Source organism: Phyllobates terribilis, unplaced genomic scaffold, assembly GCF_046119375.1.
Source record: "Phyllobates terribilis strain yellow unplaced genomic scaffold, ASM4611937v1 Scaffold_169__1_contigs__length_4117513, whole genome shotgun sequence".
Lineage (NCBI taxonomy): Eukaryota > Metazoa > Chordata > Amphibia > Anura > Dendrobatidae > Phyllobates > Phyllobates terribilis.
In genome coordinates, this window is record NW_027362929.1 from 1,205,763 (window position 1) to 1,229,652 (window position 23,890).

Here is a 23,890-nt window from a genome sequence, read left to right on the forward strand (position 1 = left end):
AAGCTCACAGAGACCGCCATAAGCAACAGTTTAAAAGAATGCCACAGACTAATCAACCAAACTTTTTGGGTTGGTTTCTCTTTTATAGTCTGCAGGCATTAAATGAAAGAAGTCAGTGTTCCAGCAGAGGGAGACAACGTTTCAGAAAAGGCATTGTAGCAAACCAAAAAAGAAATTTTAAGCGCAGCAGAGTAACCAGCTCACATACCTGTTAGCTCAGGTGAGTTTAAAAGGCTGCTGTTGATAACAAGGGCATTTGCTAAATAGATGGTGTGTGTGCAACAATATACTGAAAGGTCAATTATATTGTGCAGCTTATCTCACCACCTGTAGTTATTTAGGTGAAAGCTCCAAAATGCTTGCCTAATATGTCTGTTTATCCAAAAGGAAGTATAGAGGGAGAGCTAGATAGATAGCATTGCCTTACATTACATTACATGGCAATGCAATGCACAGTTACTGAAGTTGAACCAAAATGAGCTTGTCATCTGGCTTCTGCAACTTTTAACATGAAAAATCCAATGAGGAGAAGAAAAGCAAAGCCAAAGAGTCCATCCCAAAATCCGACAAACAAGCAAAATGAACAAAAAGCATTGAATTCAATTCTTTCTGATTTTAGAAACTGCATTAAAGAAGGGGTGCACCGGTCCTGGAGATACTGCAATACCAGGTCAATGTGTGGAGTGGACAGAGCAAGCTCTTTTTCCATCTCCCTGTTCTAAAAATCCATTTAATATATGGTCCCCAGATAGAGGACGTATCAGATATTAAACTGATAAGAACAGATACTACACTTGATCTTAGCCAAAAGGCCGAGAAGCGATAACCAGAATTGGTTTCCGACTACGGTGCCACCCAAGGATTCTGAAAAGTCCATTTGTGGAGATGGCCACCTGGACTCCCGTTAAGAAGACATGCTGTCAACCTCTAGATCCCTCACATGCCTGCACTTTTCGGCTTGCTGCTGCTGCAATCCACGCGTTTTAGATCTGCATAACTCCACCTCTTTTAGCACAGTACCCTCAACCCCCGGCTGTTCCCACCCGCCTCAACACCGTTGGAAGGGAGGAGAACCAATTAAGGCGGGGGGGGGGTGGAACGAGCAGCTGTCTACCCTTAGCAGGAGGGTTGCTGATTAATTGCCTCTCCTGCGGCTGCTGCTGCTGGCTGTCCAGCAGCAGACTGAAGGTGGCTGCTGCTGTGCGCAGGTATATAAAGGCTCAGAGCCTATTATGACACGCGCAGCCAGCGTTCCATTGCCACATTCCGTCTACTGCAGGCGGGATACCTGGATGGCTGAATGTCACTGAGAAGCTCACAGAGACCGCCATAAGCAACAGTTTAAAAGAATGCCACAGACTAATCAACCAAACTTTTTGGGTTGGTTTCTCTTTTATAGTCTGCAGGCATTAAATGAAAGAAGTCAGTGTTCCAGCAGAGGGAGACAACGTTTCAGAAAAGGCATTGTAGCAAACCAAAAAAGAAATTTTAAGCGCAGCAGAGTAACCAGCTCACATACCTGTTAGCTCAGGTGAGTTTAAAAGGCTGCTGTTGATAACAAGGGCATTTGCTAAATAGATGGTGTGTGTGCAACAATATACTGAAAGGTCAATTATATTGTGCAGCTTATCTCACCACCTGTAGTTATTTAGGTGAAAGCTCCAAAATGCTTGCCTAATATGTCTGTTTATCCAAAAGGAAGTATAGAGGGAGAGCTAGATAGATAGCATTGCATTACATTACATTACATGGCAATGCAATGCACAGTTGCTGAAGTTGAACCAAAATGAGCTTGTCATCTGGCTTCTGCAACTTTTAACATGAAAAATCCAATGAGGAGAAGAAAAGCAAAGCCAAAGAGTCCATCCCAAAATCCGACAAACAAGCAAAATGAACAAAAAGCATTGAATTCAATTCTTTCTGATTTTAGAAACTGCATTAAAGAAGGGGTGCACCGGTCCTGGAGATACTGCAATACCAGGTCAATGCGTGGAGTGGACAGAGCAAGCTCTTTTTCCATCTCCCTGTTCTAAAAATCCATTTAATATATGGTCCCCAGATAGGGGACGTACCAGATATTAAACTGATAAGAACAGATACTACACTTGATCTTAGCCAAAAGGCCGAGAAGCGATAACCAGAATTGGTTTCCGACTACGGTGCCACCCAAGGATTCTGAAAAGTCCATTTGTGGAGATGGCCACCTGGACTCCCGTTAAGAAGACATGCTGTCAACCTCTAGATCCCTCACATGCCTGCACTTTTCGGCTTGCTGCTGCTGCAATCCACTCGTTTTAGATCTGCATAACTCCACCTCTTTTAGCACAGTACCCTCAACCCCCGGCTGTTCCCACCCGCCTCAACACCGTTGGAAGGGAGGAGAACCAATTAAGGCGGGGGGGGGGTGGAACGAGCAGCTGTCTACCCTTAGCAGGAGGGTTGCTGATTAATTACCTCTCCTGCTGCTGCTGCTGCTGGCTGTCCAGCAGCAGACTGAAGGTGGCTGCTGCTGTGCGCAGGTATATAAAGGCTCAGAGCCTATTATGACACGCGCAGCCAGCGTTCCATTGCCACATTCCGTCTACTGCAGGCGGGATACCTGGATGGCTGAATGTCACTGAGAAGCTCACAGAGACCGCCATAAGCAACAGTTTAAAAGAATGCCACAGACTAATCAACCAAACTTTTTGGGTTGGTTTCTCTTTTATAGTCTGCAGGCATTAAATGAAAGAAGTCAGTGTTCCAGCAGAGGGAGACAACGTTTCAGAAAAGGCATTGTAGCAAACCAAAAAAGAAATTTTAAGCGCAGCAGAGTAACCAGCTCACATACCTGTTAGCTCAGGTGAGTTTAAAAGGCTGCTGTTGATAACAAGGGCATTTGCTAAATAGATGGTGTGTGTGCAACAATATACTGAAAGGTCAATTATATTGTGCAGCTTATCTCACCACCTGTAGTTATTTAGGTGAAAGCTCCAAAATGCTTGCCTAATATGTCTGTTTATCCAAAAGGAAGTATAGAGGGAGAGCTAGATAGATAGCATTGCATTACATTACATTACATGGCAATGCAATGCACAGTTGCTGAAGTTGAACCAAAATGAGCTTGTCATCTGGCTTCTGCAACTTTTAACATGAAAAATCCAATGAGGAGAAGAAAAGCAAAGCCAAAGAGTCCATCCCAAAATCCGACAAACAAGCAAAATGAACAAAAAGCATTGAATTCAATTCTTTCTGATTTTAGAAACTGCATTAAAGAAGGGGTGCACCGGTCCTGGAGATACTGCAATACCAGGTCAATGCGTGGAGTGGACAGAGCAAGCTCTTTTTCCATCTCCCTGTTCTAAAAATCCATTTAATATATGGTCCCCAGATAGGGGACGTATCAGATATTAAACTGATAAGAACAGATACTACACTTGATCTTAGCCAAAAGGCCGAGAAGCGATAACCAGAATTGGTTTCCGACTACGGTGCCACCCAAGGATTCTGAAAAGTCCATTTGTGGAGATGGCCACCTGGACTCCCGTTAAGAAGACATGCTGTCAACCTCTAGATCCCTCACATGCCTGCACTTTTCGGCTTGCTGCTGCTGCAATCCACGCGTTTTAGATCTGCATAACTCCACCTCTTTTAGCACAGTACCCTCAACCCCCGGCTGTTCCCACCCGCCTCAACACCGTTGGAAGGGAGGAGAACCAATTAAGGCGGGGGGGGGAGTGGAACGAGCAGCTGTCTACCCTTAGCAGGAGGGTTGCTGATTAATTACCTCTCCTGCGGCTGCTGCTGCTGGCTGTCCAGCAGCAGACTGAAGGTGGCTGCTGCTGTGCGCAGGTATATAAAGGCTCAGAGCCTATTATGACACGCGCAGCCAGCGTTCCATTGCCACATTCCGTCTACTGCAGGCGGGATACCTGGATGGCTGAATGTCACTGAGAAGCTCACAGAGACCGCCATAAGCAACAGTTTAAAAGAATGCCACAGACTAATCAACCAAACTTTTTGGGTTGGTTTCTCTTTTATAGTCTGCAGGCATTAAATGAAAGAAGTCAGTGTTCCAGCAGAGGGAGACAACGTTTCAGAAAAGGCATTGTAGCAAACCAAAAAAGAAATTTTAAGCGCAGCAGAGTAACCAGCTCACATACCTGTTAGCTCAGGTGAGTTTAAAAGGCTGCTGTTGATAACAAGGGCATTTGCTAAATAGATGGTGTGTGTGCAACAATATACTGAAAGGTCAATTATATTGTGCAGCTTATCTCACCACCTGTAGTTATTTAGGTGAAAGCTCCAAAATGCTTGCCTAATATGTCTGTTTATCCAAAAGGAAGTATAGAGGGAGAGCTAGATAGATAGCATTGCATTACATTACATTACATGGCAATGCAATGCACAGTTGCTGAAGTTGAACCAAAATGAGCTTGTCATCTGGCTTCTGCAACTTTTAACATGAAAAATCCAATGAGGAGAAGAAAAGCAAAGCCAAAGAGTCCATCCCAAAATCCGACAAACAAGCAAAATGAACAAAAAGCATTGAATTCAATTCTTTCTGATTTTAGAAACTGCATTAAAGAAGGGGTGCACCGGTCCTGGAGATACTGCAATACCAGGTCAATGCGTGGAGTGGACAGAGCAAGCTCTTTTTCCATCTCCCTGTTCTAAAAATCCATTTAATATATGGTCCCCAGATAGAGGACGTATCAGATATTAAACTGATAAGAACAGATACTACACTTGATCTTAGCCAAAAGGCCGAGAAGCGATAACCAGAATTGGTTTCCGACTACGGTGCCACCCAAGGATTCTGAAAAGTCCATTTGTGGAGATGGCCACCTGGACTCCCGTTAAGAAGACATGCTGTCAACCTCTAGATCCCTCACATGCCTGCACTTTTCGGCTTGCTGCTGCTGCAATCCACGCGTTTTAGATCTGCATAACTCCACCTCTTTTAGCACAGTACCCTCAACCCCCGGCTGTTCCCACCCGCCTCAACACCGTTGGAAGGGAGGAGAACCAATTAAGGCGGGGGGGGGGTGGAACGAGCAGCTGTCTACCCTTAGCAGGAGGGTTGCTGATTAATTACCTCTCCTGCGGCTGCTGCTGCTGGCTGTCCAGCAGCAGACTGAAGGTGGCTGCTGCTGTGCGCAGGTATATAAAGGCTCAGAGCCTATTATGACACGCGCAGCCAGCGTTCCATTGCCACATTCCGTCTACTGCAGGCGGGATACCTGGATGGCTGAATGTCACTGAGAAGCTCACAGAGACGGCCATAAGCAACAGTTTAAAAGAATGCCACAGACTAATCAACCAAACTTTTTGGGTTGGTTTCTCTTTTATAGTCTGCAGGCATTAAATGAAAGAAGTCAGTGTTCCAGCAGAGGGAGACAACGTTTCAGAAAAGGCATTGTAGCAAACCAAAAAAGAAATTTTAAGCGCAGCAGAGTAACCAGCTCACATACCTGTTAGCTCAGGTGAGTTTAAAAGGCTGCTGTTGATAACAAGGGCATTTGCTAAATAGATTGTGTGTGTGCAACAATATACTGAAAGGTCAATTATATTGTGCAGCTTATCTCACCACCTGTAGTTATTTAGGTGAAAGCTCCAAAATGCTTGCCTAATATGTCTGTTTATCCAAAAGGAAGTATAGAGGGAGAGCTAGATAGATAGCATTGCATTACATTACATTACATGGCAATGCAATGCACAGTTGCTGAAGTTGAACCAAAATGAGCTTGTCATCTGGCTTCTGCAACTTTTAACATGAAAAATCCAATGAGGAGAAGAAAAGCAAAGCCAAAGAGTCCATCCCAAAATCCGACAAACAAGCAAAATGAACAAAAAGCATTGAATTCAATTCTTTCTGATTTTAGAAACTGCATTAAAGAAGGGGTGCACCGGTCCTGGAGATACTGCAATACCAGGTCAATGCGTGGAGTGGACAGAGCAAGCTCTTTTTCCATCTCCCTGTTCTAAAAATCCATTTAATATATGGTCCCCAGATAGGGGACGTATCAGATATTAAACTGATAAGAACAGATACTACACTTGATCTTAGCCAAAAGGCCGAGAAGCGATAACCAGAATTGGTTTCCGACTACGGTGCCACCCAAGGATTCTGAAAAGTCCATTTGTGGAGATGGCCACCTGGACTCCCGTTAAGAAGACATGCTGTCAACCTCTAGATCCCTCACATGCCTGCACTTTTCGGCTTGCTGCTGCTGCAATCCACGCGTTTTAGATCTGCATAACTCCACCTCTTTTAGCACAGTACCCTCAACCCCCGGCTGTTCCCACCCGCCTCAACACCGTTGGAAGGGAGGAGAACCAATTAAGGCGGGGGGGGGAGTGGAACGAGCAGCTGTCTACCCTTAGCAGGAGGGTTGCTGATTAATTACCTCTCCTGCGGCTGCTGCTGCTGGCTGTCCAGCAGCAGACTGAAGGTGGCTGCTGCTGTGCGCAGGTATATAAAGGCTCAGAGCCTATTATGACACGCGCAGCCAGCGTTCCATTGCCACATTCCGTCTACTGCAGGCGGGATACCTGGATGGCTGAATGTCACTGAGAAGCTCACAGAGACCGCCATAAGCAACAGTTTAAAAGAATGACACAGACTAATCAACCAAACTTTTTGGGTTGGTTTCTCTTTTATAGTCTGCAGGCATTAAATGAAAGAAGTCAGTGTTCCAGCAGAGGGAGACAACGTTTCAGAAAAGGCATTGTAGCAAACCAAAAAAGAAATTTTAAGCGCAGCAGAGTAACCAGCTCACATACCTGTTAGCTCAGGTGAGTTTAAAAGGCTGCTGTTGATAACAAGGGCATTTGCTAAATAGATGGTGTGTGTGCAACAATATACTGAAAGGTCAATTATATTGTGCAGCTTATCTCACCACCTGTAGTTATTTAGGTGAAAGCTCCAAAATGCTTGCCTAATATGTCTGTTTATCCAAAAGGAAGTATAGAGGGAGAGCTAGATAGATAGCATTGCATTACATTACATTACATGGCAATGCAATGCACAGTTGCTGAAGTTGAACCAAAATGAGCTTGTCATCTGGCTTCTGCAACTTTTAACATGAAAAATCCAATGAGGAGAAGAAAAGCAAAGCCAAAGAGTCCATCCCAAAATCCGACAAACAAGCAAAATGAACAAAAAGCATTGAATTCAATTCTTTCTGATTTTAGAAACTGCATTAAAGAAGGGGTGCACCGGTCCTGGAGATACTGCAATACCAGGTCAATGCGTGGAGTGGACAGAGCAAGCTCTTTTTCCATCTCCCTGTTCTAAAAATCCATTTAATATATGGTCCCCAGATAGGGGACGTATCAGATATTAAACTGATAAGAACAGATACTACACTTGATCTTAGCCAAAAGGCCGAGAAGCGATAACCAGAATTGGTTTCCGACTACGGTGCCACCCAAGGATTCTGAAAAGTCCATTTGTGGAGATGGCCACCTGGACTCCCGTTAAGAAGACATGCTGTCAACCTCTAGATCCCTCACATGCCTGCACTTTTCGGCTTGCTGCTGCTGCAATCCACGCGTTTTAGATCTGCATAACTCCACCTCTTTTAGCACAGTACCCTCAACCCCCGGCTGTTCCCACCCGCCTCAACACCGTTGGAAGGGAGGAGAACCAATTAAGGCGGGGGGGGGGGTGGAACGAGCAGCTGTCTACCCTTAGCAGGAGGGTTGCTGATTAATTACCTCTCCTGCGGCTGCTGCTGCTGGCTGTCCAGCAGCAGACTGAAGGTGGCTGCTGCTGTGCGCAGGTATATAAAGGCTCAGAGCCTATTATGACACGCGCAGCCAGCGTTCCATTGCCACATTCCGTCTACTGCAGGCGGGATACCTGGATGGCTGAATGTCACTGAGAAGCTCACAGAGACCGCCATAAGCAACAGTTTAAAAGAATGCCACAGACTAATCAACCAAACTTTTTGGGTTGGTTTCTCTTTTATAGTCTGCAGGCATTAAATGAAAGAAGTCAGTGTTCCAGCAGAGGGAGACAACGTTTCAGAAAAGGCATTGTAGCAAACCAAAAAAGAAATTTTAAGCGCAGCAGAGTAACCAGCTCACATACCTGTTAGCTCAGGTGAGTTTAAAAGGCTGCTGTTGATAACAAGGGCATTTGCTAAATAGATGGTGTGTGTGCAACAATATACTGAAAGGTCAATTATATTGTGCAGCTTATCTCACCACCTGTAGTTATTTAGGTGAAAGCTCCAAAATGCTTGCCTAATATGTCTGTTTATCCAAAAGGAAGTATAGAGGGAGAGCTAGATAGATAGCATTGCATTACATTACATTACATGGCAATGCAATGCACAGTTGCTGAAGTTGAACCAAAATGAGCTTGTCATCTGGCTTCTGCAACTTTTAACATGAAAAATCCAATGAGGAGAAGAAAAGCAAAGCCAAAGAGTCCATCCCAAAATCCGACAAACAAGCAAAATGAACAAAAAGCATTGAATTCAATTCTTTCTGATTTTAGAAACTGCATTAAAGAAGGGGTGCACCGGTCCTGGAGATACTGCAATACCAGGTCAATGCGTGGAGTGGACAGAGCAAGCTCTTTTTCCATCTCCCTGTTCTAAAAATCCATTTAATATATGGTCCCCAGATAGGGGACGTATCAGATATTAAACTGATAAGAACAGATACTACACTTGATCTTAGCCAAAAGGCCGAGAAGCGATAACCAGAATTGGTTTCCGACTACGGTGCCACCCAAGGATTCTGAAAAGTCCATTTGTGGAGATGGCCACCTGGACTCCCGTTAAGAAGACATGCTGTCAACCTCTAGATCCCTCACATGCCTGCACTTTTCGGCTTGCTGCTGCTGCAATCCACGCGTTTTAGATCTGCATAACTCCACCTCTTTTAGCACAGTACCCTCAACCCCCGGCTGTTCCCACCCGCCTCAACACCGTTGGAAGGGAGGAGAACCAATTAAGGCGGGGGGGGGGGGTGGAACGAGCAGCTGTCTACCCTTAGCAGGAGGGTTGCTGATTAATTACCTCTCCTGCTGCTGCTGCTGCTGGCTGTCCAGCAGCAGACTGAAGGTGGCTGCTGCTGTGCGCAGGTATATAAAGGCTCAGAGCCTATTATGACACGCGCAGCCAGCGTTCCATTGCCACATTCCGTCTACTGCAGGCGGGATACCTGGATGGCTGAATGTCACTGAGAAGCTCACAGAGACCGCCATAAGCAACAGTTTAAAAGAATGCCACAGACTAATCAACCAAACTTTTTGGGTTGGTTTCTCTTTTATAGTCTGCAGGCATTAAATGAAAGAAGTCAGTGTTCCAGCAGAGGGAGACAACGTTTCAGAAAAGGCATTGTAGCAAACCAAAAAAGAAATTTTAAGCGCAGCAGAGTAACCAGCTCACATACCTGTTAGCTCAGGTGAGTTTAAAAGGCTGCTGTTGATAACAAGGGCATTTGCTAAATAGATGGTGTGTGTGCAACAATATACTGAAAGGTCAATTATATTGTGCAGCTTATCTCACCACCTGTAGTTATTTAGGTGAAAGCTCCAAAATGCTTGCCTAATATGTCTGTTTATCCAAAAGGAAGTATAGAGGGAGAGCTAGATAGATAGCATTGCATTACATTACATTACATGGCAATGCAATGCACAGTTGCTGAAGTTGAACCAAAATGAGCTTGTCATCTGGCTTCTGCAACTTTTAACATGAAAAATCCAATGAGGAGAAGAAAAGCAAAGCCAAAGAGTCCATCCCAAAATCCGACAAACAAGCAAAATGAACAAAAAGCATTGAATTCAATTCTTTCTGATTTTAGAAACTGCATTAAAGAAGGGGTGCACCGGTCCTGGAGATACTGCAATACCAGGTCAATGCGTGGAGTGGACAGAGCAAGCTCTTTTTCCATCTCCCTGTTCTAAAAATCCATTTAATATATGGTCCCCAGATAGGGGACGTATCAGATATTAAACTGATAAGAACAGATACTACACTTGATCTTAGCCAAAAGGCCGAGAAGCGATAACCAGAATTGGTTTCCGACTACGGTGCCACCCAAGGATTCTGAAAAGTCCATTTGTGGAGATGGCCACCTGGACTCCCGTTAAGAAGACATGCTGTCAACCTCTAGATCCCTCACATGCCTGCACTTTTCGGCTTGCTGCTGCTGCAATCCACGCGTTTTAGATCTGCATAACTCCACCTCTTTTAGCACAGTACCCTCAACCCCCGGCTGTTCCCACCCGCCTCAACACCGTTGGAAGGGAGGAGAACCAATTAAGGCGGGGGGGGGGGGTGGAACGAGCAGCTGTCTACCCTTAGCAGGAGGGTTGCTGATTAATTACCTCTCCTGCTGCTGCTGCTGCTGGCTGTCCAGCAGCAGACTGAAGGTGGCTGCTGCTGTGCGCAGGTATATAAAGGCTCAGAGCCTATTATGACACGCGCAGCCAGCGTTCCATTGCCACATTCCGTCTACTGCAGGCGGGATACCTGGATGGCTGAATGTCACTGAGAAGCTCACAGAGACCGCCATAAGCAACAGTTTAAAAGAATGCCACAGACTAATCAACCAAACTTTTTGGGTTGGTTTCTCTTTTATAGTCTGCAGGCATTAAATGAAAGAAGTCAGTGTTCCAGCAGAGGGAGACAACGTTTCAGAAAAGGCATTGTAGCAAACCAAAAAAGAAATTTTAAGCGCAGCAGAGTAACCAGCTCACATACCTGTTAGCTCAGGTGAGTTTAAAAGGCTGCTGTTGATAACAAGGGCATTTGCTAAATAGATGGTGTGTGTGCAACAATATACTGAAAGGTCAATTATATTGTGCAGCTTATCTCACCACCTGTAGTTATTTAGGTGAAAGCTCCAAAATGCTTGCCTAATATGTCTGTTTATCCAAAAGGAAGTATAGAGGGAGAGCTAGATAGATAGCATTGCATTACATTACATTACATGGCAATGCAATGCACAGTTGCTGAAGTTGAACCAAAATGAGCTTGTCATCTGGCTTCTGCAACTTTTAACATGAAAAATCCAATGAGGAGAAGAAAAGCAAAGCCAAAGAGTCCATCCCAAAATCCGACAAACAAGCAAAATGAACAAAAAGCATTGAATTCAATTCTTTCTGATTTTAGAAACTGCATTAAAGAAGGGGTGCACCGGTCCTGGAGATACTGCAATACCAGGTCAATGCGTGGAGTGGACAGAGCAAGCTCTTTTTCCATCTCCCTGTTCTAAAAATCCATTTAATATATGGTCCCCAGATAGGGGACGTATCAGATATTAAACTGATAAGAACAGATACTACACTTGATCTTAGCCAAAAGGCCGAGAAGCGATAACCAGAATTGGTTTCCGACTACGGTGCCACCCAAGGATTCTGAAAAGTCCATTTGTGGAGATGGCCACCTGGACTCCCGTTAAGAAGACATGCTGTCAACCTCTAGATCCCTCACATGCCTGCACTTTTCGGCTTGCTGCTGCTGCAATCCACGCGTTTTAGATCTGCATAACTCCACCTCTTTTAGCACAGTACCCTCAACCCCCGGCTGTTCCCACCCGCCTCAACACCGTTGGAAGGGAGGAGAACCAATTAAGGCGGGGGGGGGGGTGGAACGAGCAGCTGTCTACCCTTAGCAGGAGAGTTGCTGATTAATTACCTCTCCTGCTGCTGCTGCTGCTGGCTGTCCAGCAGCAGACTGAAGGTGGCTGCTGCTGTGCGCAGGTATATAAAGGCTCAGAGCCTATTATGACACGCGCAGCCAGCGTTCCATTGCCACATTCCGTCTACTGCAGGCGGGATACCTGGATGGCTGAATGTCACTGAGAAGCTCACAGAGACCGCCATAAGCAACAGTTTAAAAGAATGCCACAGACTAATCAACGAAACTTTTTGGGTTGGTTTCTCTTTTATAGTCTGCAGGCATTAAATGAAAGAAGTCAGTGTTCCAGCAGAGGGAGACAACGTTTCAGAAAAGGCATTGTAGCAAACCAAAAAAGAAATTTTAAGCGCAGCAGAGTAACCAGCTCACATACCTGTTAGCTCAGGTGAGTTTAAAAGGCTGCTGTTGATAACAAGGGCATTTGCTAAATAGATGGTGTGTGTGCAACAATATACTGAAAGGTCAATTATATTGTGCAGCTTATCTCACCACCTGTAGTTATTTAGGTGAAAGCTCCAAAATGCTTGCCTAATATGTCTGTTTATCCAAAAGGAAGTATAGAGGGAGAGCTAGATAGATAGCATTGCATTACATTACATTACATGTCAATGCAATGCACAGTTGCTGAAGTTGAACCAAAATGAGCTTGTCATCTGGCTTCTGCAACTTTTAACATGAAAAATCCAATGAGGAGAAGAAAAGCAAAGCCAAAGAGTCCATCCCAAAATCCGACAAACAAGCAAAATGAACAAAAAGCATTGAATTCAATTCTTTCTGATTTTAGAAACTGCATTAAAGAAGGGGTGCACCGGTCCTGGAGATACTGCAATACCAGGTCAATGCGTGGAGTGGACAGAGCAAGCTCTTTTTCCATCTCCCTGTTCTAAAAATCCACTTAATATATGGTCCCCAGATAGGGGACGTATCAGATATTAAACTGATAAGAACAGATACTACACTTGATCTTAGCCAAAAGGCCGAGAAGCGATAACCAGAATTGGTTTCCGACTACGGTGCCACCCAAGGATTCTGAAAAGTCCATTTGTGGAGATGGCCACCTGGACTCCCGTTAAGAAGACATGCTGTCAACCTCTAGATCCCTCACATGCCTGCACTTTTCGGCTTGCTGCTTCTGCAATCCACGCGTTTTAGATCTGCATAACTCCACCTCTTTTAGCACAGTACCCTCAACCCCCGGCTGTTCCCACCCGCCTCAACACCGTTGGAAGGGAGGAGAACCAATTAAGGCGGGGGGGGGGTGGAACGAGCAGCTGTCTACCCTTAGCAGGAGGGTTGCTGATTAATTACCTCTCCTGCTGCTGCTGCTGCTGGCTGTCCAGCAGCAGACTGAAGGTGGCTGCTGCTGTGCGCAGGTATATAAAGGCTCAGAGCCTATTATGACACGCGCAGCCAGCGTTCCATTGCCACATTCCGTCTACTGCAGGCGGGATACCTGGATGGCTGAATGTCACTGAGAAGCTCACAGAGACCGCCATAAGCAACAGTTTAAAAGAATGCCACAGACTAATCAACCAAACTTTTTGGGTTGGTTTCTCTTTTATAGTCTGCAGGCATTAAATGAAAGAAGTCAGTGTTCCAGCAGAGGGAGACAACGTTTCAGAAAAGGCATTGTAGCAAACCAAAAAAGAAATTTTAAGCGCAGCAGAGTAACCAGCTCACATACCTGTTAGCTCAGGTGAGTTTAAAAGGCTGCTGTTGATAACAAGGGCATTTGCTAAATAGATGGTGTGTGTGCAACAATATACTGAAAGGTCAATTATATTGTGCAGCTTATCTCACCACCTGTAGTTATTTAGGTGAAAGCTCCAAAATGCTTGCCTAATATGTCTGTTTATCCAAAAGGAAGTATAGAGGGAGAGCTAGATAGATAGCATTGCATTACATTACATTACATGGCAATGCAATGCACAGTTGCTGAAGTTGAACCAAAATGAGCTTGTCATCTGGCTTCTGCAACTTTTAACATGAAAAATCCAATGAGGAGAAGAAAAGCAAAGCCAAAGAGTCCATCCCAAAATCCGACAAACAAGCAAAATGAACAAAAAGCATTGAATTCAATTCTTTCTGATTTTAGAAACTGCATTAAAGAAGGGGTGCACCGGTCCTGGAGATACTGCAATACCAGGTCAATGCGTGGAGTGGACAGAGCAAGCTCTTTTTCCATCTCCCTGTTCTAAAAATCCATTTAATATATGGTCCCCAGATAGGGGACGTATCAGATATTAAACTGATAAGAACAGATACTACACTTGATCTTAGCCAAAAGGCCGAGAAGCGATAACCAGAATTGGTTTCCGACTACGGTGCCACCCAAGGATTCTGAAAAGTCCATTTGTGGAGATGGCCACCTGGACTCCCGTTAAGAAGACATGCTGTCAACCTCTAGATCCCTCACATGCCTGCACTTTTCGGCTTGCTGCTGCTGCAATCCACGCGTTTTAGATCTGCATAACTCCACCTCTTTTAGCACAGTACCCTCAACCCCCGGCTGTTCCCACCCGCCTCAACACCGTTGGAAGGGAGGAGAACCAATTAAGGCGGGGGGGGGGGGTGGAACGAGCAGCTGTCTACCCTTAGCAGGAGGGTTGCTGATTAATTACCTCTCCTGCTGCTGCTGCTGCTGGCTGTCCAGCAGCAGACTGAAGGTGGCTGCTGCTGTGCGCAGGTATATAAAGGCTCAGAGCCTATTATGACACAAGCAGCCAGCGTTCCATTGCCACATTCCGTCTACTGCAGGCGGGATACCTGGATGGCTGAATGTCACTGAGAAGCTCACAGAGACCGCCATAAGCAACAGTTTAAAAGAATGCCACAGACTAATCAACCAAACTTTTTGGGTTGGTTTCTCTTTTATAGTCTGCAGGCATTAAATGAAAGAAGTCAGTGTTCCAGCAGAGGGAGACAACGTTTCAGAAAAGGCATTGTAGCAAACCAAAAAAGAAATTTTAAGCGCAGCAGAGTAACCAGCTCACATACCTGTTAGCTCAGGTGAGTTTAAAAGGCTGCTGTTGATAACAAGGGCATTTGCTAAATAGATGGTGTGTGTGCAACAATATACTGAAAGGTCAATTATATTGTGCAGCTTATCTCACCACCTGTAGTTATTTAGGTGAAAGCTCCAAAATGCTTGCCTAATATGTCTGTTTATCCAAAAGGAAGTATAGAGGGAGAGCTAGATAGATAGCATTGCATTACATTACATTACATGGCAATGCAATGCACAGTTGCTGAAGTTGAACCAAAATGAGCTTGTCATCTGGCTTCTGCAACTTTTAACATGAAAAATCCAATGAGGAGAAGAAAAGCAAAGCCAAAGAGTCCATCCCAAAATCCGACAAACAAGCAAAATGAACAAAAAGCATTGAATTCAATTCTTTCTGATTTTAGAAACTGCATTAAAGAAGGGGTGCACCGGTCCTGGAGATACTGCAATACCAGGTCAATGCGTGGAGTGGACAGAGCAAGCTCTTTTTCCATCTCCCTGTTCTAAAAATCCATTTAATATATGGTCCCCAGATAGGGGACGTATCAGATATTAAACTGATAAGAACAGATACTACACTTGATCTTAGCCAAAAGGCCGAGAAGCGATAACCAGAATTGGTTTCCGACTACGGTGCCACCCAAGGATTCTGAAAAGTCCATTTGTGGAGATGGCCACCTGGACTCCCGTTAAGAAGACATGCTGTCAACCTCTAGATCCCTCACATGCCTGCACTTTTCGGCTTGCTGCTGCTGCAATCCAGGCGTTTTAGATCTGCATAACTCCACCTCTTTTAGCACAGTACCCTCAACCCCCGGCTGTTCCCACCCGCCTCAACACCGTTGGAAGGGAGGAGAACCAATTAAGGCGGGGGGGGGGTGGAACGAGCAGCTGTCTACCCTTAGCAGGAGGGTTGCTGATTAATTACCTCTCCTGCTGCTGCTGCTGCTGGCTGTCCAGCAGCAGACTGAAGGTGGCTGCTGCTGTGCGCAGGTATATAAAGGCTCAGAGCCTATTATGACACGCGCAGCCAGCGTTCCATTGCCACATTCCGTCTACTGCAGGCGGGATACCTGGATGGCTGAATGTCACTGAGAAGCTCACAGAGACCGCCATAAGCAACAGTTTAAAATAATGCCACAGACTAATCAACCAAACTTTTTGGGTTGGTTTCTCTTTTATAGTCTGCAGGCATTAAATGAAAGAAGTCAGTGTTCCAGCAGAGGGAGACAACGTTTCAGAAAAGGCATTGTAGCAAACCAAAAAAGAAATTTTAAGCGCAGCAGAGTAACCAGCTCACATACCTGTTAGCTCAGGTGAGTTTAAAAGGCTGCTGTTGATAACAAGGGCATTTGCTAAATAGATGGTGTGTGTGCAACAATATACTGAAAGGTCAATTATATTGTGCAGCTTATCTCACCACCTGTAGTTATTTAGGTGAAAGCTCCAAAATGCTTGCCTAATATGTCTGTTTATCCAAAAGGAAGTATAGAGGGAGAGCTAGATAGATAGCATTGCATTACATTACATTACATTGCAATGCAATGCAAAGTTGCTGAAGTTGAACCAAAATGAGCTTGTCATCTGGCTTCTGCAACTTTTAACATGAAAAATCCAATGAGGAGAAGAAAAGCAAAGCCAAAGAGTCCATCCCAAAATCCGACAAACAAGCAAAATGAACAAAAAGCATTGAATTCAATTCTTTCTGATTTTAGAAACTGCATTAAAGAAGGGGTGCACCGGTCCTGGAGATACTGCAATACCAGGTCAATGCGTGGAGTGGACAGAGCAAGCTCTTTTTCCATCTCCCTGTTCTAAAAATCCATTTAATATATGGTCCCCAGATAGGGGACGTATCAGATATTAAACTGATAAGAACAGATACTACACTTGATCTTAGCCAAAAGGCCGAGAAGCGATAACCAGAATTGGTTTCCGACTACGGTGCCACCCAAGGATTCTGAAAAGTCCATTTGTGGAGATGGCCACCTGGACTCCCGTTAAGAAGACATGCTGTCAACCTCTAGATCCCTCACATGCCTGCACTTTTCGGCTTGCTGCTGCTGCAATCCACGCGTTTTAGATCTGCATAACTCCACCTCTTTTAGCACAGTACCCTCAACCCCCGGCTGTTCCCACCCGCCTCAACACCGTTGGAAGGGAGGAGAACCAATTAAGGCGGGGGGGGGGTGGAACGAGCAGCTGTCTACCCTTAGCAGGAGGGTTGCTGATTAATTACCTCTCCTGCTGCTGCTGCTGCTGGCTGTCCAGCAGCAGACTGAAGGTGGCTGCTGCTGTGCGCAGGTATATAAAGGCTCAGAGCCTATTATGACACGCGCAGCCAGCGTTCCATTGCCACATTCCGTCTACTGCAGGCGGGATACCTGGATGGCTGAATGTCACTGAGAAGCTCACAGAGACCGCCATAAGCAACAGTTTAAAAGAATGCCACAGACTAATCAACCAAACTTTTTGGGTTGGTTTCTCTTTTATAGTCTGCAGGCATTAAATGAAAGAAGTCAGTGTTCCAGCAGAGGGAGACAACGTTTCAGAAAAGGCATTGTAGCAAACCAAAAAAGAAATTTTAAGCGCAGCAGAGTAACCAGCTCACATACCTGTTAGCTCAGGTGAGTTTAAAAGGCTGCTGTTGATAACAAGGGCATTTGCTAAATAGATGGTGTGTGTGCAACAATATACTGAAAGGTCAATTATATTGTGCAGCTTATCTCACCACCTGTAGTTATTTAGGTGAAAGCTCCAAAATGCTTGCCTAATATGTCTGTTTATCCAAAAGGAAGTATAGAGGGAGAGCTAGATAGATAGCATTGCATTACATTACATTACATGGCAATGCAATGCACAGTTGCTGAAGTTGAACCAAAATGAGCTTGTCATCTGGCTTCTGCAACTTTTAACATGAAAAATCCAATGAGGAGAAGAAAAGCAAAGCCAAAGAGTCCATCCTAAAATCCGACAAACAAGCAAAATGAACAAAAAGCATTGAATTCAATTCTTTCTGATTTTAGAAACTGCATTAAAGAAGGGGTGCACCGGTCCTGGAGATACTGCAATACCAGGTCAATGCGTGGAGTGGACAGAGCAAGCTCTTTTTCCATCTCCCTGTTCTAAAAATCCATTTAATATATGGTCCCCAGATAGGGGACGTATCAGATATTAAACTGATAAGAACAGATACTACACTTGATCTTAGCCAAAAGGCCGAGAAGAGATAACCAGAATTGGTTTCCGACTACGGTGCCACCCAAGGATTCTGAAAAGTCCATTTGTGGAGATGGCCACCTGGACTCCCGTTAAGAAGACATGCTGTCAACCTCTAGATCCCTCACATGCCTGCACTTTTCGGCTTGCTGCTGCTGCAATCCACGCGTTTTAGATCTGCATAACTCCACCTCTTTTAGCACAGTACCCTCAACCCCCGGCTGTTCCCACCCGCCTCAACACCGTTGGAAGGGAGGAGAACCAATTAAGGCGGGGGGGGAGTGGAACGAGCAGCTGTCTACCCTTAGCAGGAGGGTTGCTGATTAATTACCTCTCCTGCTGCTGCTGCTGCTGGCTGTCCAGCAGCAGACTGAAGGTGGCTGCTGCTGTGCGCAGGTATATAAAGGCTCAGAGCCTATTATGACACGCGCAGCCAGCGTTCCATTGCCACATTCCGTCTACTGCAGGCGGGATACCTGGATGGCTGAATGTCACTGAGAAGCTCACAGAGACCGCCATAAGCAACAGTTTAAAAGAATGCCACAGACTAATCAACCAAACTTTTTGGGTTGGTTTCTCTTTTATAGTCTGCAGGCATTAAATGAAAGAAGTCAGTGTTCCAGCAGAGGGAGACAACGTTTCAGAAAAGGCATTGTAGCAAACCAAAAAAGAAATTTTAAGCGCAGCAGAGTAACCAGCTCACATACCTGTTAGCTCAGGTGAGTTTAAAAGGCTGCTGTTGATAACAAGGGCATTTGCTAAATAGATGGTGTGTGTGCAACAATATACTGAAAGGTCAATTATATTGTGCAGCTTATCTCACCACCTGTAGTTATTTAGGTGAAAGCTCCAAAATGCTTGCCTAATATGTCTGTTTATCCAAAAGGAAGTATAGAGGGAGAGCTAGATAGATAGCATTGCATTACATTACATTACATGGCAATGCAATGCACAGTTGCTGAAGTTGAACCAAAATGAGCTTGTCATCTGGCTTCTGCAACTTTTAACATGAAAAATCCAATGAGGAGAAGAAAAGCAAAGCCAAAGAGTCCATCCCAAAATCCGACAAACAAGCAAAATGAACAAAAAGCATTGAATTCAATTCTTTCTGATTTTAGAAACTGCATTAAAGAAGGGGTGCACCGGTCCTGGAGATACTGCAATACCAGGTCAATGCGTGGAGTGGACAGAGCAAGCTCTTTTTCCATCTCCCTGTTCTAAAAATCCATTTAATATATGGTCCCCAGATAGGGGACGTATCAGATATTAAACTGATAAGAACAGATACTACACTTGATCTTAGCCAAAAGGCCGAGAAGCGATAACCAGAATTGGTTTCCGACTACGGTGCCACCCAAGGATTCTGAAAAGTCCATTTGTGGAGATGGCCACCTGGACTCCCGTTAAGAAGACATGCTGTCAACCTCTAGATCCCTCACATGCCTGCACTTTTCGGCTTGCTGCTGCTGCAATCCACGCGTTTTAGATCTGCATAACCCCACCTCTTTTAGCACAGTACCCTCAACCCCCGGCTGTTCCCACCCGCCTCAACACCGTTGGAAGGGAGGAGAACCAATTAAGGCGGGGGGGGGGTGGAACGAGCAGCTGTCTACCCTTAGCAGGAGGGTTGCTGATTAATTACCTCTCCTGCTGCTGCTGCTGCTGGCTGTCCAGCAGCAGACTGAAGGTGGCTGCTGCTGTGCGCAGGTATATAAAGGCTCAGAGCCTATTATGACACGCGCAGCCAGCGTTCCATTGCCACATTCCGTCTACTGCAGGCGGGATACCTGGATGGCTGAATGTCACTGAGAAGCTCACAGAGACCGCCATAAGCAACAGTTTAAAAGAATGCCACAGACTAATCAACCAAACTTTTTGGGTTGGTTTCTCTTTTATAGTCTGCAGGCATTAAATGAAAGAAGTCAGTGTTCCAGCAGAGGGAGACAACGTTTCAGAAAAGGCATTGTAGCAAACCAAAAAAGAAATTTTAAGCGCAGCAGAGTAACCAGCTCACATACCTGTTAGCTCAGGTGAGTTTAAAAGGCTGCTGTTGATAACAAGGGCATTTGCTAAATAGATGGTGTGTGTGCAACAATATACTGAAAGGTCAATTATATTGTGCAGCTTATCTCACCACCTGTAGTTATTTAGGTGAAAGCTCCAAAATGCTTGCCTAATATGTCTGTTTATCCAAAAGGAAGTATAGAGGGAGAGCTAGATAGATAGCATTGCATTACATTACATTACATGGCAATGCAATGCACAGTTGCTGAAGTTGAACCAAAATGAGCTTGTCATCTGGCTTCTGCAACTTTTAACATGAAAAATCCAATGAGGAGAAGAAAAGCAAAGCCAAAGAGTCCATCCCAAAATCCGACAAACAAGCAAAATGAACAAAAAGCATTGAATTCAATTCTTTCTGATTTTAGAAACTGCATTAAAGAAGGGGTGCACCGGTCCTGGAGATACTGCAATACCAGGTCAATGCGTGGAGTGGATAGAGCAAGCTCTTTTTCCATCTCCCTGTTCTAAAAATCCATATAATATATGGTCCCCAGATAGGGGACGTATCAGATATTAAACTGATAAGAACAGATACTACACTTGATCTTAGCCAAAAGGCCGAGAAGCGATAACCAGAATTGGTTTCCGACTACGGTGCCACCCAAGGATTCTGAAAAGTCCATTTGTGGAGATGGCCACCTGGACTCCCGTTAAGAAGACATGCTGTCAACCTCTAGATCCCTCACATGCCTGCACTTTTCGGCTTGCTGCTGCTGCAATCCACGCGTTTTAGATCTGCATAACTCCACCTCTTTTAGCACAGTACCCTCAACCCCCGGCTGTTCCCACCCGCCTCAACACCGTTGGAAGGGAGGAGAACCAATTAAGGCGGGGGGGGAGTGGAACGAGCAGCTGTCTACCCTTAGCAGGAGGGTTGCTGATTAATTACCTCTCCTGCTGCTGCTGCTGCTGGCTGTCCAGCAGCAGACTGAAGGTGGCTGCTGCTGTGCGCAGGTATATAAAGGCTCAGAGCCTATTATGACACGCGCAGCCAGCGTTCCATTGCCACATTCCGTCTACTGCAGGCGGGATACCTGGATGGCTGAATGTCACTGAGAAGCTCACAGAGACCGCCATAAGCAACAGTTTAAAAGAATGCCACAGACTAATCAACCAAACTTTTTGGGTTGGTTTCTCTTTTATAGTCTGCAGGCATTAAATGAAAGAAGTCAGTGTTCCAGCAGAGGGAGACAACGTTTCAGAAAAGGCATTGTAGCAAACCAAAAAAGAAATTTTAAGCGCAGCAGAGTAACCAGCTCACATACCTGTTAGCTCAGGTGAGTTTAAAAGGCTGCTGTTGATAACAAGGGCATTTGCTAAATAGATGGTGTGTGTGCAACAATATACTGAAAGGTCAATTATATTGTGCAGCTTATCTCACCACCTGTAGTTATTTAGGTGAAAGCTCCAAAATGCTTGCCTAATATGTCTGTTTATCCAAAAGGAAGTATAGAGGGAGAGCTAGATAGATAGCATTGCATTACATTACATTACATGGCAATGCAATGCACAGTTGCTGAAGTTGAACCAAAATGAGCTTGTCATCTGGCTTCTGCAACTTTTAACATGAAAAATCCAATGAGGAGAAGAAAAGCAAAGCCAAAGAGTCCATCCCAAAATCCGACAAACAAGCAAAATGAACAAAAAGCATTGAATTCAATTCTTTCTGATTTTAGAAACTGCATTAAAGAAGGGGTGCACCGGTCCTGGAGATACTGCAATACCAGGTCAATGCGTGGAGTGGACAGAGCAAGCTCTTTTTCCATCTCCCTGTTCTAAAAATCCATTTAATATATGGTCCCCAGATAGGGGACGTATCAGATATTAAACTGATAAGAACAGATACTACACTTGATCTTAGCCAAAAGGCCGAGAAGCGATAACCAGAATTGGTTTCCGACTACGGTGCCACCCAAGGATTCTGAAAAGTCCATTTGTGGAGATGGCCACCTGGACTCCCGTTAAGAAGACATGCTGTCAACCTCTAGATCCCTCACATGCCTGCACTTTTCGGCTTGCTGCTGCTGCAATCCACGCGTTTTAGATCTGCATAACCCCACCTCTTTTAGCACAGTACCCTCAACCCCCGGCTGTTCCCACCCGCCTCAACACCGTTGGAAGGGAGGAGAACCAATTAAGGCGGGGGGGGGGTGGAACGAGCAGCTGTCTACCCTTAGCAGGAGGGTTGCTGATTAATTACCTCTCCTGCTGCTGCTGCTGCTGGCTGTCCAGCAGCAGACTGAAGGTGGCTGCTGCTGTGCGCAGGTATATAAAGGCTCAGAGCCTATTATGACACGCGCAGCCAGCGTTCCATTGCCACATTCCGTCTACTGCAGGCGGGATACCTGGATGGCTGAATGTCACTGAGAAGCTCACAGAGACCGCCATAAGCAACAGTTTAAAAGAATGCCACAGACTAATCAACCAAACTTTTTGGGTTGGTTTCTCTTTTATAGTCTGCAGGCATTAAATGAAAGAAGTCAGTGTTCCAGCAGAGGGAGACAACGTTTCAGAAAAGGCATTGTAGCAAACCAAAAAAGAAATTTTAAGCGCAGCAGAGTAACCAGCTCACATACCTGTTAGCTCAGGTGAGTTTAAAAGGCTGCTGTTGATAACAAGGGCATTTGCTAAATAGATGGTGTGTGTGCAACAATATACTGAAAGGTCAATTATATTGTGCAGCTTATCTCACCACCTGTAGTTATTTAGGTGAAAGCTCCAAAATGCTTGCCTAATATGTCTGTTTATCCAAAAGGAAGTATAGAGGGAGAGCTAGATAGATAGCATTGCATTACATTACATTACATGGCAATGCAATGCACAGTTGCTGAAGTTGAACCAAAATGAGCTTGTCATCTGGCTTCTGCAACTTTTAACATGAAAAATCCAATGAGGAGAAGAAAAGCAAAGCCAAAGAGTCCATCCCAAAATCCGACAAACAAGCAAAATGAACAAAAAGCATTGAATTCAATTCTTTCTGATTTTAGAAACTGCATTAAAGAAGGGGTGCACCGGTCCTGGAGATACTGCAATACCAGGTCAATGCGTGGAGTGGATAGAGCAAGCTCTTTTTCCATCTCCCTGTTCTAAAAATCCATATAATATATGGTCCCCAGATAGGGGACGTATCAGATATTAAACTGATAAGAACAGATACTACACTTGATCTTAGCCAAAAGGCCGAGAAGCGATAACCAGAATTGGTTTCCGACTACGGTGCCACCCAAGGATTCTGAAAAGTCCATTTGTGGAGATGGCCACCTGGACTCCCGTTAAGAAGACATGCTGTCAACCTCTAGATCCCTCACATGCCTGCACTTTTCGGCTTGCTGCTGCTGCAATCCACGCGTTTTAGATCTGCATAACTCCACCTCTTTTAGCACAGTACCCTCAACCCCCGGCTGTTCCCACCCGCCTCAACACCGTTGGAAGGGAGGAGAACCAATTAAGGCGGGGGGGGGGTGGAACGAGCAGCTGTCTACCCTTAGCAGGAGGGTTGCTGATTAATTACCTCTCCTGCTGCTGCTGCTGGCTGTCCAGCAGCAGACTGAAGGTGGCTGCTGCTGTGCGCAGGTATATAAAGGCTCAGAGCCTATTATGATACGCGCAGCCAGCGTTCCATTGCCACATTCCGTCTACTGCAGGCGGGATACCTGGATGGCTGAATGTCACTGAGAAGCTCACAGAGACCGCCATAAGCAACAGTTTAAAAGAATGCCACAGACTAATCAACCAAACTTTTTGGGTTGGTTTCTCTTTTATAGTCTGCAGGCATTAAATGAAAGAAGTCAGTGTTCCAGCAGAGGGAGACAACGTTTCAGAAAAGGCATTGTAGCAAACCAAAAAAGAAATTTTAAGCGCAGCAGAGTAACCAGCTCACATACCTGTTAGCTCAGGTGAGTTTAAAAGGCTGCTGTTGATAACAAGGGCATTTGCTAAATAGATGGTGTGTGTGCAACAA

General features: G+C 45.1%; 18 non-coding genes across 18 annotated transcripts; all 18 read right to left on the reverse strand.

Annotated features, from left to right (window-relative positions):
* Nucleotides 1-633: 633 nt before the first annotated feature.
* LOC141210351 (U2 spliceosomal RNA) lies at nt 634-824 on the reverse strand. The gene has a single exon (XR_012280523.1). It is a non-coding gene; the product is annotated as a U2 spliceosomal RNA (small nuclear RNA).
* Nucleotides 825-1,944: 1,120 nt separating this feature from the next.
* On the reverse strand, nt 1,945-2,135 carry LOC141210052 (U2 spliceosomal RNA). Its single transcript, XR_012280232.1, has one exon. It is a non-coding gene; the product is annotated as a U2 spliceosomal RNA (small nuclear RNA).
* A 1,120-nt stretch (nt 2,136-3,255) lies between these two features.
* Nucleotides 3,256-3,446, reverse strand: LOC141208376 (U2 spliceosomal RNA). The gene has a single exon (XR_012278608.1). It is a non-coding gene; the product is annotated as a U2 spliceosomal RNA (small nuclear RNA).
* A 1,121-nt stretch (nt 3,447-4,567) lies between these two features.
* Nucleotides 4,568-4,758, reverse strand: LOC141210009 (U2 spliceosomal RNA). Its single transcript, XR_012280191.1, has one exon. It is a non-coding gene; the product is annotated as a U2 spliceosomal RNA (small nuclear RNA).
* Nucleotides 4,759-5,878: 1,120 nt separating this feature from the next.
* Nucleotides 5,879-6,069, reverse strand: LOC141208377 (U2 spliceosomal RNA). The gene has a single exon (XR_012278609.1). It is a non-coding gene; the product is annotated as a U2 spliceosomal RNA (small nuclear RNA).
* Nucleotides 6,070-7,190: 1,121 nt separating this feature from the next.
* Nucleotides 7,191-7,381, reverse strand: LOC141208378 (U2 spliceosomal RNA). Its single transcript, XR_012278610.1, has one exon. It is a non-coding gene; the product is annotated as a U2 spliceosomal RNA (small nuclear RNA).
* A 1,121-nt stretch (nt 7,382-8,502) lies between these two features.
* Nucleotides 8,503-8,693, reverse strand: LOC141208380 (U2 spliceosomal RNA). The gene has a single exon (XR_012278611.1). It is a non-coding gene; the product is annotated as a U2 spliceosomal RNA (small nuclear RNA).
* A 1,122-nt stretch (nt 8,694-9,815) lies between these two features.
* Nucleotides 9,816-10,006, reverse strand: LOC141208381 (U2 spliceosomal RNA). Its single transcript, XR_012278612.1, has one exon. It is a non-coding gene; the product is annotated as a U2 spliceosomal RNA (small nuclear RNA).
* A 1,122-nt stretch (nt 10,007-11,128) lies between these two features.
* Nucleotides 11,129-11,319, reverse strand: LOC141208382 (U2 spliceosomal RNA). Its single transcript, XR_012278613.1, has one exon. It is a non-coding gene; the product is annotated as a U2 spliceosomal RNA (small nuclear RNA).
* Nucleotides 11,320-12,440: 1,121 nt separating this feature from the next.
* LOC141209970 (U2 spliceosomal RNA) lies at nt 12,441-12,631 on the reverse strand. Its single transcript, XR_012280154.1, has one exon. It is a non-coding gene; the product is annotated as a U2 spliceosomal RNA (small nuclear RNA).
* Nucleotides 12,632-13,751: 1,120 nt separating this feature from the next.
* Nucleotides 13,752-13,942, reverse strand: LOC141208383 (U2 spliceosomal RNA). The gene has a single exon (XR_012278614.1). It is a non-coding gene; the product is annotated as a U2 spliceosomal RNA (small nuclear RNA).
* A 1,122-nt stretch (nt 13,943-15,064) lies between these two features.
* LOC141208385 (U2 spliceosomal RNA) lies at nt 15,065-15,255 on the reverse strand. The gene has a single exon (XR_012278616.1). It is a non-coding gene; the product is annotated as a U2 spliceosomal RNA (small nuclear RNA).
* Nucleotides 15,256-16,375: 1,120 nt separating this feature from the next.
* LOC141208386 (U2 spliceosomal RNA) lies at nt 16,376-16,566 on the reverse strand. Its single transcript, XR_012278617.1, has one exon. It is a non-coding gene; the product is annotated as a U2 spliceosomal RNA (small nuclear RNA).
* Nucleotides 16,567-17,686: 1,120 nt separating this feature from the next.
* On the reverse strand, nt 17,687-17,877 carry LOC141209843 (U2 spliceosomal RNA). The gene has a single exon (XR_012280033.1). It is a non-coding gene; the product is annotated as a U2 spliceosomal RNA (small nuclear RNA).
* A 1,120-nt stretch (nt 17,878-18,997) lies between these two features.
* On the reverse strand, nt 18,998-19,188 carry LOC141208387 (U2 spliceosomal RNA). Its single transcript, XR_012278618.1, has one exon. It is a non-coding gene; the product is annotated as a U2 spliceosomal RNA (small nuclear RNA).
* Nucleotides 19,189-20,308: 1,120 nt separating this feature from the next.
* On the reverse strand, nt 20,309-20,499 carry LOC141209852 (U2 spliceosomal RNA). The gene has a single exon (XR_012280041.1). It is a non-coding gene; the product is annotated as a U2 spliceosomal RNA (small nuclear RNA).
* A 1,120-nt stretch (nt 20,500-21,619) lies between these two features.
* Nucleotides 21,620-21,810, reverse strand: LOC141208388 (U2 spliceosomal RNA). Its single transcript, XR_012278619.1, has one exon. It is a non-coding gene; the product is annotated as a U2 spliceosomal RNA (small nuclear RNA).
* Nucleotides 21,811-22,930: 1,120 nt separating this feature from the next.
* On the reverse strand, nt 22,931-23,121 carry LOC141209853 (U2 spliceosomal RNA). The gene has a single exon (XR_012280042.1). It is a non-coding gene; the product is annotated as a U2 spliceosomal RNA (small nuclear RNA).
* Nucleotides 23,122-23,890: the final 769 nt, after the last annotated feature.